The following is a 15,370-nucleotide window of genomic DNA, read 5'->3' on the forward strand; positions in this document are numbered from 1 at the left end:
CCTCAATCTCCCTCCAAGACTATTTTATTCCCCAGTGTAAATGAGAGTCAAGTGTCTGCACTTGAACCTTTTTTCTTGTTTATCTTCTTTGGATCTATGAGCTTTGTGGAGGGTATCCTGTAGTTTATGGAAATTATGAACTTATAATTGACCAATTTCAACAACCCTGCAGAACCATATTTTTATAGTAGTATATCAACATTGAAAATTATAGTTCAGTATGAGTGAATGTCAGGATGGGCAAAAATTAAGCAAAAAGCAACTTAAAACATAGATCACATCACAGATTTTACCAGTTGATATGCTTATAATAATAATAATAATACTCTACTACATTACATAATTATTACCTCACAGGCTATTATTTAAATGATGCCAAATTTGGCAGTTTTGTGATGTTTTTAACAAATAATTATGGATAGTATGACTAAGATCAAGTAAGATAAATATATTGTTTTGATATCACTGGCTGGCATTTGTCCTCACACATGTTGTATATTGCATTAAACATTAAGGTATTATCCCAGCTCTGAAAAAAAAGAAAAAGAAAAAAAATTAAGGTATCAGTTTTAAATTACAATATTTATTTTAACCTAGCCTATAAAGTAACAGGTTGCCTATGTCATGTTTGTAGACATTCAACTTCATCCTTCCTTCCTCAGTCCTTTTTCCCACCCCCACTATGTCCCTAACACTTGCACTATTCTGTCTGTGTTATTCTTACTTCTACATTCGTATCCCACATGTTCAATATCGTCCAACCAATACTGTTTAAAACCCTACTTTCTAATTTCATGAGACCCATTCCAGTTTAATGAACGCAAACCACTAACAGCTTCACATAAATACAAGTATATGAAAATTAGATTCTCCGGGAAAGGGAATAACACTTGAAATGTATATAAGAAATACTCAAGTTAATAAAAAAACAAAACAAACAAACAAAAAAACTCAGGTGACAGCAGATGCTGGCGAGGATGTGGAGAAAGAGGAACACTCCTCCATTGTTGGTGGGATTGCAGACTGGTAAAACCATTCTGGAAATCAGTCTGGAGGTTCCTCAGAAAATTGGACATTGAACTGCCTGAGGATCCAGCTATACCTCTCTCGGGCATATACCCAAAGATGCCTCAACATATAAAAGAGACACGTGCTCCACTATGTTCATCGCAGCCTTATTTATAATAGCCAGATACTGGAAAGAACCCAGATGCCCTTCAACAGAGGAATGGATACAGAAAATGTGGTACATCTACACAATGGAATATTACTCAGCTATCAAAAACAACGAGTTTATGAAATTCGTAGGCAAATGGTTGGAACTGGAAAATATCATCCTGAGTGAGCTAACCCAATCACAGAAAGACATACATGGTATGCACTCATTGATAAGTGGCTATTAGCCCAAATGCTTGAATTACCCTAGATCCCTAGTACAAATGAAACTCAAGACGGATGATCAAAATGTGAATGCTTCACTCCTTCTTTAAATGAGGAAAAAGAATACCCTTGGCAGGGAAGAGAGAGGCAAAGATTAAAACAGAGACTGAAGGAACACCCATTCAGAGTCTGCCCCACATGTGGCCCATACATATATAGCCACCCAATTAGACAAGATGGATGAAGCAAAGAAGTGCAGACCGACAGGAGCCGGATGTAGATCGCTCCTGAGAGACACAGCCAGAATACAGCAAATACAGAGGCGAATGCCAGCAGCAAACCACTGAACTGAGAATAGGTCCCCTGTTGAAGGAATCAGAGAAAGAACTGGAAGAGCTTGAAGGGGCTCGAGACCCCAAAAGTACAACAATGCCAAGCAACCAGAGCTTCCAGGGACTAAGCCACTACCTAAATACTATACATGGACTGACCCTGGACTCTGACCCCATAGGTAGCAATGAATATCCTAGTAAGAGCACCAGTGGAAGGGGAAGCCCTGGGTCCTGCTAAGACTGAACCCCCAGTGAACTAGACTATCGGGGGAGGGTGGCAATGGGGGGAGGGTTGGGAGGGGAACACCCATAAGGAAGGGGAGGGGGGGGATGTTTGCCCGGAAACCGGGAAAGGGAATAACACTTTAAATGTATATAAGAAATACCCAAGTTAATAAAAAGAAAAAAAAAGGAAAAAAAAATTCTCTGTGGCTCTATGTCATCCACGCACAATGCTAGCTCTGTACCCCTGTCCATCAGAGGATTCAGAGTCCTCTGCCCTGGAAAAAAAAAAAAGAAAGAAAATTAGATTCTATTATCAACATGAGAAAGAACACATGGTATTTGCCATTCTGAGTCTTTGTTACCTTACTCGCTATATTTTCTAGTTACATCTATTTTCCTGAAACCATCATAGTTTAATTTTCCTAAGGGTGAATGAAATACCATTGTGTATATTGTGTTAATCTTGCCTGTCTACCTATCAATGAACATTCCTTACTATTCTCAATAAAAACAGCAATAGATTTCTTGATGAATAACGATGAGAAAGCTCAGATACAGAAGTCAAGATTTATTACTGACAAATTAAAGAAAAATTTCAAAGATAAAAATAATAACGTATTTGTGTTTATATTAACAAGAGATGTGTATGTTGATAAAGGTTATTGTAATCATAATATTTTATAATAATAAAAAATGGAGAATATTTAATAAGTGATATTTCCTCTAAAATTTTAAAATTTAATCTTTTTATAAAAAAATTTGATATTTAAAAAAATATTTAATTTTCCTTCAAAATAAAGCACATTAAGAAGTTGCTGGAATAAAATTCAATAAGAAAACCAAAGACATGTTATATGAATAAACAGCAGACTAGGAGTTATTTAAAACCTCTCCAGTTAAATTAAGAGACATAGAAAGGAGTTAGCATTTAAATAGAAATACACATGTCGAACAAGATACAATAAAATCCTCAAACTCTAGCAAGATGGTTACTATGCATTCCTATATGCTAAGGTTTCATCACACACATGGTACATGAAGAGAATGTATATATGAGAAATATATATTCATATTTATCATTGTAACTTTCTTCATAAAGCCAAGCAGACATGCATCTATTTTGTTGCTTAAAATATGTACAAAGTACGGGTTTTGATAATAACACTAATATTTCAAAATTATCATGTAAACATGCTAAGACCTTAATACAAAAGAAAGAGGTTTCAGAGCAACCATAAAATCTTAAGATGTAAAAGAAAAATTTTCTAGGTACATAGATATGCATAATGAAGTCCCCAGCTAAACAATACCAGAGGAGTCAAATTTATTGTCCTATATATTCCATAGAATACTCTCTCCCAGTTCGTTGTCCCTTAGCAGGCTTTTTTCCTTATCCTTCTCTGTTTCTTATCTTCTCAGAGCAGGTTGTATTTCTCACAAAATTTGTTCAAATCATCAGATCTACACTTCAACAAAAAGAAGCTGTATACTTTAGAGGAAAACCAATTAAAGGTTCTCATTCTTTATTGTGCAACATTTTAGATTAGATTTTGTATGCTTAATATATATCTACACCTTAGTGATGACCTTTCAAGATTGGCCTGAAATCTACCATTCTTAATTAACAATGTAAAAGGCCTTTAGTTAGTCACAGAAAAGCCTTCAAAATATATTTACATAGGTTTCTTTAATAAAAATTCAACTTGTAGTTTAAGGAGAATAGTGATGGAAAACATCTTTTCATACATTTTCAGTGCCTTCACATTATTTTATAGCTAAAATATTGCATTAGACTCAAGATAAAATTATTAACATCTTACTAAAATAAAATGATATTTTTTCTTTGTATACTACAGAACTTAAAATTGTACTAATTATAGACAGTGTTTCTTTTATATCCCTGGCAGTACCAGAACTCTCTCTATCCCTTTATCTGTAGGCCAAGCTGAACTTGAACTTAGAGTTCTTCTGCCTGCTTCTGCCTCCTCAGTGCTAAGAGAAAAGGCCTGTGCCACAACACCCAGTGCTTTCTAAATCTTTAACAAGGTCTTATTTGATTATATTCAAGTCTTATGAAGTCACTTCCCTAGAAGTACCTAGAAGAAAACCAATACCAACATAATATTTTGCACATCTAAGTCCTTCATCCCGAGTTCCTGATTGATCTAGTAACCTAGCACGCTCTCTGAGGGAACTGAAAACAACACATATTTGCTTTCATTACAGGAATAAAGAAAAGGCCTTCTCACTGCACAATCTCATGATATCATGAAACAATTCTTCCAATATTACAAAGAGAAATCTCATAAAGAGCCCTGTACCTGAAGTCATAATTTCTTACCTTGTGTTTGGTTTTGCAAACTGTGAACGCCATTTCATTATAACCAGGTTGAACCCAAAGGTATTCTCTGACCCAAGGATCCATTTCTATTATATAGTCATATTCAGCGATGTTCAGTTAAATTTAACCACCGACCATACCAAAGTTACGATTTATAAAATACCCAACAGAAACCTGGGAAGATATACTACAAAAATAAATTCATGCCTAACAAATAAACAAAATGTCTTTTACTGGTTATAACACAGCATCTATCCATTTTCATTGTTTTGATTGGTTTTGGGTATATTCACAGGCCAAGAAATTGTATTTAAATCAGTAAACAACTTGTGAAATTTAGTTCTCTCTGTCTAATATATATATATATATATATATATATATATATATATATATATATATATATAATGAAGAGTAAACTTAGATATCAATGCTTAATAGAAAGCAATTTTACATTTTGTGTCATTTCACTGTATCTCAGATTTTTTTGTATAATTGAAAAAGTATAGCTAAATCTTGTTATTTAATATTTTTCCCCCACCATTTCAATTTCTACTTTAATTCTGAGTAATAGGTCACAATGAGATCTGATTACATATATTGGCCCCATACGTATTTTTCTAAAAATTATAAGCAAAGTTTTATATGCTAGAAAGTACACTTTTGGGAGTACATTATACTGGAAATTTAGATCATCCTTTTTCATTATTTTTCTCTGAATGATTATTATTTACTAATTTGTTTTAAATTTTTAGAAGTATTGTGTGTGTGTTTTTTTTGTGTGTGACTGTGCCTGTGTGTGTATACATACATACATATATATGTATATTTAATAATTCAAATCTAGTAAGACCAGAGAAAGAAGCTTGAATGGTATTGATAATTTATGGACACAGTGTATTTTTGTATATGCTGTATATATAACCTTGAAAATATTTTCTGTGTATTTTTTCAAAAGCAATTTTTAAATATGTATACTAGATCAAACCTGCTAATTGCAGTTTTAGCTTTTTTCACACTAATTTTATCTTATCAGATGTCTATAAAGAAATACATGGATTCTTGAATCATATATTAACACCAACTGTAGGTAGAATCAATGATATATCTTTATTTTGCTCACCTTTAGGTCATAAATTATATATTTAATTTGCTCTATTTATATTAGAAACATGTGCCACAATATATATTCGTTGATAACTGACTCCTGTCAACAAATATTAAGAATTAATGATTTATATACATTATTACAAAATCTAATAACATTCAGTTTCTTCCATAATCAACTACCATAATGCATAAATATTAAAACCATTTCCTGATTGACGCTATTAAAAAAAATATTTGATATACCATTCCTATGAACATATTTTGATATTATCTCTCAGAGTTTCTTCAAGGAGTTGTCTAAATTTTCATAAAGGGAAATATAGTAAAATTGTTAGTATCTTTGAATCACAAATGATGTCAGTATTTTTTCATACTATACTATACTCCTTTAAATTGTAAAATACAGTTTTGTTTAAATAAGTCATAAAAATGGGACATATTTGGTAAAGACAGCAAAAGAGACCAAACAAATTAATGCCAAACTCTAATATTTGTGCCAGTATCAAAAATGGGAAATGAGAGCAGGGGTCCCTATCTCGCACTCCCTGCCTCCAGCTCACTGCTCCCAAACCCCGTGGGAGAGAGATCTCACCGCCGAGACTTGTGGGCACTCCTGAGACTGCAGAGCAGAAGAGACCACCAACACTGCCCACCCCTGCCCACATCGCTGGCCCAAGAGGAAACTGTATACGGCCCATGGGTTCCCTTTGAAAGGAAAATTATACAGATTTAAGGTTTAAAAATATGAAGTTAAAAGAGTATGTTTCAACTCAGGACTAAACACTGTGAAAAGCAAGTCCAGGCAGCCCCGCCCTGCCGCTAGAACTAACAGACCATAAAAGGAAAGGAATGCAGAACAGACCAGGAGTACTGGACCTGACTCACAGGCCACCTGGCAGGAAGAGATAAGCCCCCAGCCCCCGACATCCAGGACGCCCCAAACCTGCCAATGTGTGTAGCTATACCTTATTACCTCATCATGTGAAATAGCCAATCATATGTGAACATGTCTATGTGCCTTGTTTGAATCCACCAATCCCGTAACTATGCATCTACTTCTGTACGCCCGCTTCTGCTTCCCCAATCCCTATAAAAGCCCCATGCTGGAGCTGCTGGGTGCGCAAGTCCTCCGAAGAGACTGTGTGCCTGCAGGTACCTGTGTTTTCCAATAAACCCTCTTGCTGATTGCATCCGAGTGGACTCGGCTCTGTCATTGGGCGCTTGGGACTCCTCCTGAGGGAAAGGTCCTCTCTGGGGGTCTTTCATTATGAGGGCTCATCCGGGATTTGGAGACCCTCCGCCCAGAGATCACCGACCACCCACCGGGAGGTAAGCCGGCCGGCGTTTGTCTTGTCTGTTGTGTCTTGTCCCGTGAACGATCGATCAATAGGCTCAGATCTGGGGACTATCTGGGCGGGCCAGAGAAGGAGCTGATGAGCTCGGACTTCTCCCCCGCAGCCCTGGAAGACGTTCCAAGGGTGGTTGGAGGAGAGGGAGATCCGGATCCGTGGCACCTCCGTCCGTTTTCGGAGGGATCCGCACCCTTGATGACTCCGTCTGAATTTTATTGGAGTAGAGGATCCAAGACCATCGCTGACTCCGTCTGAATTTTTGGTTTCAGTTTGCTACCGAAGCCGCGCGGCGCGTCTGCTTGTTACTTGTTTGACTGTTGGAATTGTTTGTCTTCTTTGTGACCTGACTGTGGTTTTCTGGACGTGTTGTGTCTGTTAGTGTCTTTTTGACTTTTGTTTCGTGTTTGAATTTTGACTGACGACTGTGTTTAAAATCTTGGACCGACGACTGTGTTTGAAATCATGAAACTGTTTGCTTTGTTCGTCGAAGGGTTTTTCTTGGTCCCCTTAATGCTTAGTGAGTAAGAAACTTAATTTTGTAGACCCCGCTCTAGTGTCGGTGTGTTGGTTGATAGCCAAAGTTAATTTTTAAAACATAGTGTTTTGGGGGTTGGGGATTTAGCTCAGTGGTAGAGCTCTTGCCTAGCAAATGCAAGGCCCTGGGTTCGGTCCCCAGCTCTGAAAAAAGGAAAGAAAAACAAAACAAAAACATAGTGTTTTATCTGTGCTTGTGCTCGCAGCCAGCTGTGATGAACTGGGAAAGATTTAAATTTTCCTTGGGAGTAAGGAATCTTAAAGGCGGAGTTTCAGCCGGTATGGCACTTAGTGTGTAGCTGCCTAAAAGATCAGAAATGCTGTCAACAGGCTATAAAAAAAAGGGACAGGCGGTGTTAGAAATGCTAAGGGAAGAACTATCTAAAAAGGCTGAGAGCAAGGTGGGAGAGGACTATAAGGAAAACAAGAAAGGAATTTCTGACATTTGATCACAGAAGGAGAGCGCTCATTAAGAGAAGTTCTTTAAGGAAGCCTGCCTTATCTGCTGTCCTTATACCAAGGGAGGAGTCAGTCTCCAACATTAAATTACTTTTCTCGCTGATCATCATTAACATGGAGAGTGCCTTTGGTCCTATCCCCACAGCAGCCAGTTCCTGCCCCTATGGTTAAAATGCCCCAGGTTGGGGGACAAAAAGAGCCCCTAAAATAGTTTCAAAGAATCTACAACTGTGAAGAACTTTGTTTTGCCAGTCAGGATTAATGTTTTCTTTTCCATGGGCCTATAGCCCACTGAGACAGTTTGGTAAAGGGCTGTTACTAAAGTCCTGAAAGCCCCAGGTGAACTGGTTACAATTCTTTTGTCAGCTGCTTAGTATCTAGCACCCAGGTTCTAACCATCTCTCCATCCTTTTGTTATTAGTTGTTACTAGAAGCCTAGTGTCATTTGGAGGCTGGTTCTCTTGAGAGGCAAAGCCACCAAGCTGACACTGAAGGTAGGTAGGTACTCCTTAAGGGAAAATCTAAGCCCAGAGAGACAGCCAGTAACAGCTAGGCTGCCTCTCTGCTCGCCTTTCGGTTTCATAGACAAAGCTTGTGCTTATAAATATAAGTGGCCTTTTTGTCCAAAAAAAGGCCTCCTGGTTTAGCTGTGTGACTAAATGCTATTTGTCCTCTTCAGTGGACCTCTCTACTCTAGATTCCCTTCTTGTTTTCTCACCATCCCACGTGAGATGCTTGTTAGTAACTGTTACAGATCTTCTTTACCACTGAGGAAAGACAGAATCCTGCTAGAGGCCAGAAAGAATGTTCCAGACATGGATGGAAGGCTCCTGACTGTTGACTTCAATGCGCCTGAAGGTAGGGAGTGCTCCAGGTCTGCCCCCAGGCTCCAAGGGTTGGTCTCCTAGGGGCTGGAAAATGCCCCACCTATCTGGCTAAGATAAGGAAAGGGTATGAAGAGAAAGTTACAGAAATTTGAAGGGTTAAGCTAAGTTGCTGAGAGTTAGTATAAGTTACAGAGAAAGTAAGGTTAAACAAAGAGAAAGAGAAAAGAAGGTAAAAAAAGGAGAAAGCTAGAGAAGAAAAGAGACAAAAAGAAGAGGAAGCTAGAGAGCTAAAGAGAGATAAAAGACAAGAGAGGAACATATACTGGCCACAGTAGTTAGGGAACCTAGGAAGACAGTACCTGGCAACAGAAGAGAATTCCTGGCTAAAGATCAGTGTGCCTAATGCAAAGAAAAAAAAAAGACACTGGGTCAGGGACTGCCCCAGAAAGAACAAGAGGGGACACTAGAGAGCCTCTCGGTCCTGGAGTGCTGGCTATGTGCAGAGATAGGAGGGAAGCCTGCCCAGTTGTTTTATGGATACAGGGACCCAATGCTCTGTGCTCCTATGCTCCAGTGGGCCAAAGACCTTGGGTACAGGGGCCTACTGGCAACAAACAATACTTATGGACTGCCCGAAGAACAGTGGACCTTGGCTTGGGCTGGGTAACCCATTAGTTCATAGTCATCCCTGACTGCCCCCATCCCTTGCTCATGAGAAAATTGCTCCCCAAAATGGCTTGCGTGGGCTGAAATGGCTGGATGAGGCCATGTGTATGCATATTTACAGACTGTGTATGCGGAGCTTAAGACCTGTCTCAGTGCACCAGTACCTGATGCTGGGAGATGAATGGCTTAGCGCTGTTCTACTTGGAACATATCACTTCTGCCAGCCGGGCACTAACAATTATCACCCAATCCAGGACTTAAACTGTGATAGACTGGCTGATGTTTGCCTTTGAATAGAGTGTCCCAAAAGATGGGACCACTGGTCAGCTGCCATGGACTAGATTCTCCACCTGTTGGGGGCAATCTGGTCACCTTGCTGCCCAATCCGACCTGGAGCCACCACAGCACGAGTGTCAAGCACTGGCAGAAGCCCATGGATGGAGGAAAGACCTCTGCGACTGGCTGATTGACCCCTGCTGAAAGCCGAGGCTACCTTGTCCACAGACTGGAACAGTTCTCTTCATGAAGGTCAGAGATAAGTGGGTGCTGCCATGGTGGACAACACAATGTCATCTAGGATGGCTGAACCTCAACCCCCCAGTACATCAGTGCCGCAGATGCCTTTGCCATCTCTTGGATGCCCTGGTGAAGCCAACAACTGTGAGTACTATTCATTGCTCCGGATATCAGGAGGGAAGAGATTCAGTGGCATTGGGCAGTAACAAAGCAGATAAAGTGGCTCGGGAAATGGCTATGCAGGAGCCTATCCTGGTTGCAGGCCTGCAAGAGACAGCCACTGAGAACTAGGATCGGACTAAGGGATGGCCTCACTTAGAAAAGGCCCAAATTGCTTAAAAGATAAAGGACACTGGCACACTTGAGGGGAAAGCTATACTCCCCCAGAGAACAAAGAAAAGACTCACTTTGCCAAATACAGAAATGGACTCATTTAGGAGATAAAAAGTTTGTCCAAGTAGTTAAGTGTATGTAATAGACTTTAAGATTTTAGCCAGAGAGGCAGTAGAAAGAATAAGGTATGTCAATAAGTGAATGCTTAGCAAGCAAACAGGGCAAAGAAACCTAGAGAGTTTGGTAAAAAGTCCAAGTGAACTTCACTGAGATAAAACCAGAAAAATATAATCACAAATATCTCCTAGTGCTTGTAGATACTTTTTCAGGAATAGATAGAAGCTTTCCTCACCAAACGAGAGACGGCCTCTGCAATCATCAAGAAGATACTGGAAGAAATCTTCCCCCGATTTGGAATGCCCAAGGTAATCTGGTCAGACAACGGCCCTACTTTCGTTGCCAAGGTAAGCCAGGGTGTGGCCAAGTATTTAGAGGTTGATTGGAAATTACATTGTATTTACAGACCTCAATGTTCAGGACAGGTAGAGTAAATAAATAGAACTCTAAAAGAGACCCTGACCAAATTAACCATGGAGACTGGCGCAGACTGGGTGACACTCCTTCCTTCTTGCTCTCTTCAGAGCAAGAAATATCCCTTCCAGATTCAGCCGTACCCCCTTTGAGATCTTAAATGGGGCCTCAGCCCCCCTGACTGTATTAGATGATGTTACTGAACCAACATGTCATAGTGCCATAGTAATAATTATTTGTGTGCCAGGCTAAAAGACCTACAGGTGATACAGAAAGAAATCTGCTCAGAGCTGGCAGCAGCCTATGCCCTGGGGACCCCTGAGACATCTCACCAGTTCCAGGTCGGAGACTCGGCTACATACGATGGCACCGAACCCAGATACTCACTGGAAAGGACCGTACCTGGTTCTGCTGACCACCCTGACAGCCATCAACTCTCAACCCTCACCAGCCGTGTACTAGCTGTTGGGGCTGAGAGCTGGGACCTAGAGGGAAACTCAGATCTTCAAAAAGCTCCCTAGACTTAATTTCATGTTTGCCCCGGGTTTTATCAAGATAGGTGTGGGGATAGGCTTGATTTCTATTACAAATGATGTAACATTGCATATGTTAGTACTCCTAACACTTCTTGGGACTGTGCCTCAGGGATCACAATCTGTATAAGTTTAGAAGTTCTAAAAGCTAGTCATGACCTTGGTGTGTAGGTTTAGATAGTGTCCAGATTGGAATCCTGATGCTAAAGACTTAGTAAGACACAAAAAAAAAGGAGTTGAGAATTACTTAGGGCTAAGGCTATCTAGGTGCTGCAAGGGCAGCACAAGGACATCTGCTGTTGCAATGCAAGGCTTATAGAGAATTCAGAACTGCCATTCAGGAGTAATTAAAGACTCCATGAATAAACTTAGAGAAAGGTTAGACAAAAGGCAGACAGAGAAGCGCATCAGGGATGGTTTGAGAGCTGGTTTAGTAGATCTCCTTGGATGACTACTCTGGTATTTTCCCTTATGGGATCCTTCTTAGTTTTGTTTCTGCTTCTGATTATAGGTCCATGTGTGTTAGAGAAACTAGTTAATAGGTTTGTGACTCCTACAAAAAGATAGAAACGCTCAACAAGGTTGGTTTGTGTCTTGGTTCACTCGGTCTCCCTGGATGACTACCCTACTCTCTGCTATATGGCTGGGCCATTACTAATAATTTTCTTGATTTTAGTTTTTGGACCCTGCGTGACAAACAGGTTAATTGCTTTTGTTACAAATCGAGTGAGTGCTGTGCGGTTGATGGTTCTGAGACAACAGTACCAGTCAGTTAGGACAACTGGTGAGACCAAATACGAGACTTGATATCAAAATTCTAAGATTAGAATTACTTAGTAGAAGAAGAGGGGAATGAAAGGAAAATTATACAGATTTAAGGTTTAAAAATATGAAGTTAAAAGAGTATGTTTCAACTCAGGACTAAACACTGTGAAAAGCAAGTCCAGGCAGCCCTGCCCTGCCGCTAGAACTAACAGACCATAAAAGGAAAGGAATGCAGAACAGACCAGGAGTACCGGACCTGACTCACAGGCCACCTGGCAGGAAGAGATAAGCCCCCAGCCCCGACATCCAGGACGCCCCAAACCTGCCAATGTGTGTAGCTATACCTTATTACCTCATCATGTGAAATAGCCAATCATATGTGAACATGTCTATGTGCCTTGTTTGAATCCACCAATCCCCGTAACTATGCATCTGCTTCTGTACGCCCGCTTCTGCTTCCCCAATCCCTATAAAAGCCCCATGCTGGAGCTGCTGGGTGCGCAAGTCCTCCGAAGAGACTGTGTGCCTGCAGGTACCTGTGTTTTCCAATAAACCCTCTTGCTGATTGCATCCGAGTGGACTCGGCTCTGTCATTGGGCGCTTGGGACTCCTCCTGAGGGAAAGGTCCTCTCCGAGGGTCTTTCACCTTGGATAAGGGCACAGGACCAGGAAATCTGCTACATCTGAGACACAGCCGGATCCTGAAGGGACTGACCACATAAACATTTCTCTGCACCTAAATCCCATGGGAGGGAGAGCTAAACCTTCAGAGAGGCAGACACGCCTGGGAAACCAGAAGAGTCTACACTCGGCCCACATCTCTGACTCCAGAGGAAAACACGAAACCCCATCTTGAACCCTGGTGCATGAAAGCTCCCAGAAAGGGCGGCACAGTTCTTCCTGATTGCTGCCACCGCGGAGAGCTCATAAGCAACACCCCACAAGCAAACAAGATACTTGGAACCTCAGGAAAGACAAACCTTCCAGCTCCATGCGACCTGCCTGGTGAACTCAAGACACAGGCCTACAGGAACAGCTGAAGACCGGTAGATAGGAAAAACTACATGCCCGAAAGCAGAATACTATGTCCCCATGACTGGCTGAAAGAAATCAGGAAAACAGGTCTACAGCACTCCTGATACACAGACTTATATAAGAGAGTCTAGCCACTGTCAGAAATAGCAGAACAAAGTAACATTAGAGATAATCTGATGGCGAGAGGCAAGCACAGGAACCCAAGCAACAGAAACCAAGACTACATGGCATCATTGGAGCCCAATTCTTCCACCAAAGCAAACACAGAATACCCAAACTCACCAGAAAAGCAAGATCTAGTTTCACAATCATATTTTATCATGATGCTGGAGGACTTCAAGAATTGCATGAAGAACTACCTTAGAGAAACACAGGAAAACATAAATAAACAAGTAGAAGCCTACAGAGAGGAATCAGCAAAAATCCCTGAAAGAATTCCAGGAAAACATAAACAAACAAGTAGAAGCCTTTAGAGAGGAATCACAAAAATCCCTGAAAGAATTCCAGCAAAACAAAATAAAACAATTGAATGAATTAAAAATGGAAATAGAGGCAATCAAGAAAGAACAAAGGGAAACAACCCTGGCTATAGAAAACCAAAGGAAGAGACAAGTACCCATAGATAAAAGCATCACCAACAGAATACAAGAGATAGAAGAGAGAATCTCAGGAGCAGAAGATTCCATAGAAATCATTGATACAAATTTCAAAGGTAATGTAAAGCAGAAAAAGCTACTGGTCCAAAACATACAGGAAATCCAGGACTCAATCAGAAGATCAAACCTAAGGATAATAGGAATAGAAGAGAGTGAAAACTCCCAGCTCAAAGGACCAGTAAATATCATCCACTACATCATAGAAGAAAACTTCCCTAATCTAAAAACAGAGATACCCATAGGCATACATGAAGCCTACAGAACTCCAAATAGATTGGACCAGAAAAGAAACACCTCCCGACACATAATAGTCAAAACACCAAGTGCACAAAATAAAGAAAGAATATTAAAAGCAGTAAGGGAAAAAGGTCAAGTAACATATAAAGGCAGACCTATCAGAATCACACCAGACTTTTTGCCAGAGACTATGAAAGCCAGAAGATCCTGGACAGATGTCATGCTGATGTAAAGAGAACACAAATGCCAGCCCAGGTTACTGTATCCTGCAAAACTCTCAAATAACATAGATGGTGAAATCAAGATATTACATGACAACACCAAATTTACACAATATGTTTCCACAAATCCAGCACTACAAAGAATAATAAATGGTAAAGACCAACCTAAGGAAGCAAGCTACACCCTAGAAAAAACAGGAAACTAATCATCTTGGCAACAAAACAAAGAGAAGAAAAGTACACAAACATAACCTCATATCCAAAAATGAATATAACAGGAATCAATAATCACTATTCCTTAATATCTCTCAACATAAATGGTCTCAACTCCCCAATAAAAAGACATAGATTAACAAACTGGATATGCAATGAGGACCCTGCTTACTTCCGACTACAGGAAACACACCCCAGAGACATAGACAGACACTACCTCAGAGTGAAAGGCTGGAAATCAATTTTCCAAGCAAATGGTCGGGAGAAGCAAGCTGGAATTGCCATTCTAATATCAAATCAAATCAATTTTCAACTAAAAGTCATCAAAAAAGATAAGGACGGACACTTCATATCCATCAAAGGAAAAATCCACCAAGATGAACTCTCAATCCTAAATATGTATGCCCCTAATACAAGGGCACCTACAAACGTAAAGGAAACCTAACTAAAGCTCAAAACACACATTGCACCTCACACAATAATAATAGGAGATTTCATCACCCCACTCTCATCAATGGACAGATCATGGAAACAGAAATAAACAGAGACATAGACAGACTAAGAGAAGTCATGAACCAAATGGACTTAACTGATATTTATAGAGCATTCTATCCTAAAGCAAAAGGACACACATTCCTCTCAGCTCCTCATGGTACTTTCTACAAAATTGACCATATAATTGGTCAAAAAATGGGCCTCAACAGGTACAGAAAGATAGAAATAATCACATGCATGCTATCAAACTCCCACAACCTAAAGCCGGTCTTCAATAACAATAAGGGAAGAATGCCCACATATACGTGGAAGTTGAATATTGCTTTACTCAACGATAACCTTGTCAAGGAAGAAATAAAGAAAGAATTTAAAGACTTCTTAGAATTTAATGAAAATTAGCATACAACATACCCAAACTTATGGGACACAATGAAAGCTGTCCTCAGAGGAAAACTCATAGCTCTGAGTGCCTTCAAAAAGAAAGAAGATAGCATATGTAGCCAGCGTGACAGCACACCTAAAAGCTCTAGAACAAAAAGAAGCAAATACACACAGGAGGAGTAGAAGACAGGAAATAATCAAACTCAGAGGTGAAAACAGCCAGGTAGAAAC

General features: G+C 40.0%; 1 long non-coding RNA gene across 1 annotated transcript; it reads left to right on the forward strand.

The window, feature by feature from the left end:
* Positions 1 to 6,663: 6,663 nt before the first annotated feature.
* On the forward strand, positions 6,664 to 11,100 carry LOC147997989 (uncharacterized). The gene is made up of 2 exons (XR_015647299.1): positions 6,664 to 6,714; positions 10,851 to 11,100. It is a non-coding gene; the product is annotated as an uncharacterized LOC147997989 (long non-coding RNA).
* The last annotated feature ends 4,270 nt before the right edge of the window (positions 11,101 to 15,370 follow it).

The sequence above is a fragment of the Rattus norvegicus genome, chromosome Y (assembly GCF_021556685.1).
Source record: "Rattus norvegicus strain SHRSP/BbbUtx chromosome Y, alternate assembly SHRSP_T2T, whole genome shotgun sequence".
Lineage (NCBI taxonomy): Eukaryota > Metazoa > Chordata > Mammalia > Rodentia > Muridae > Rattus > Rattus norvegicus.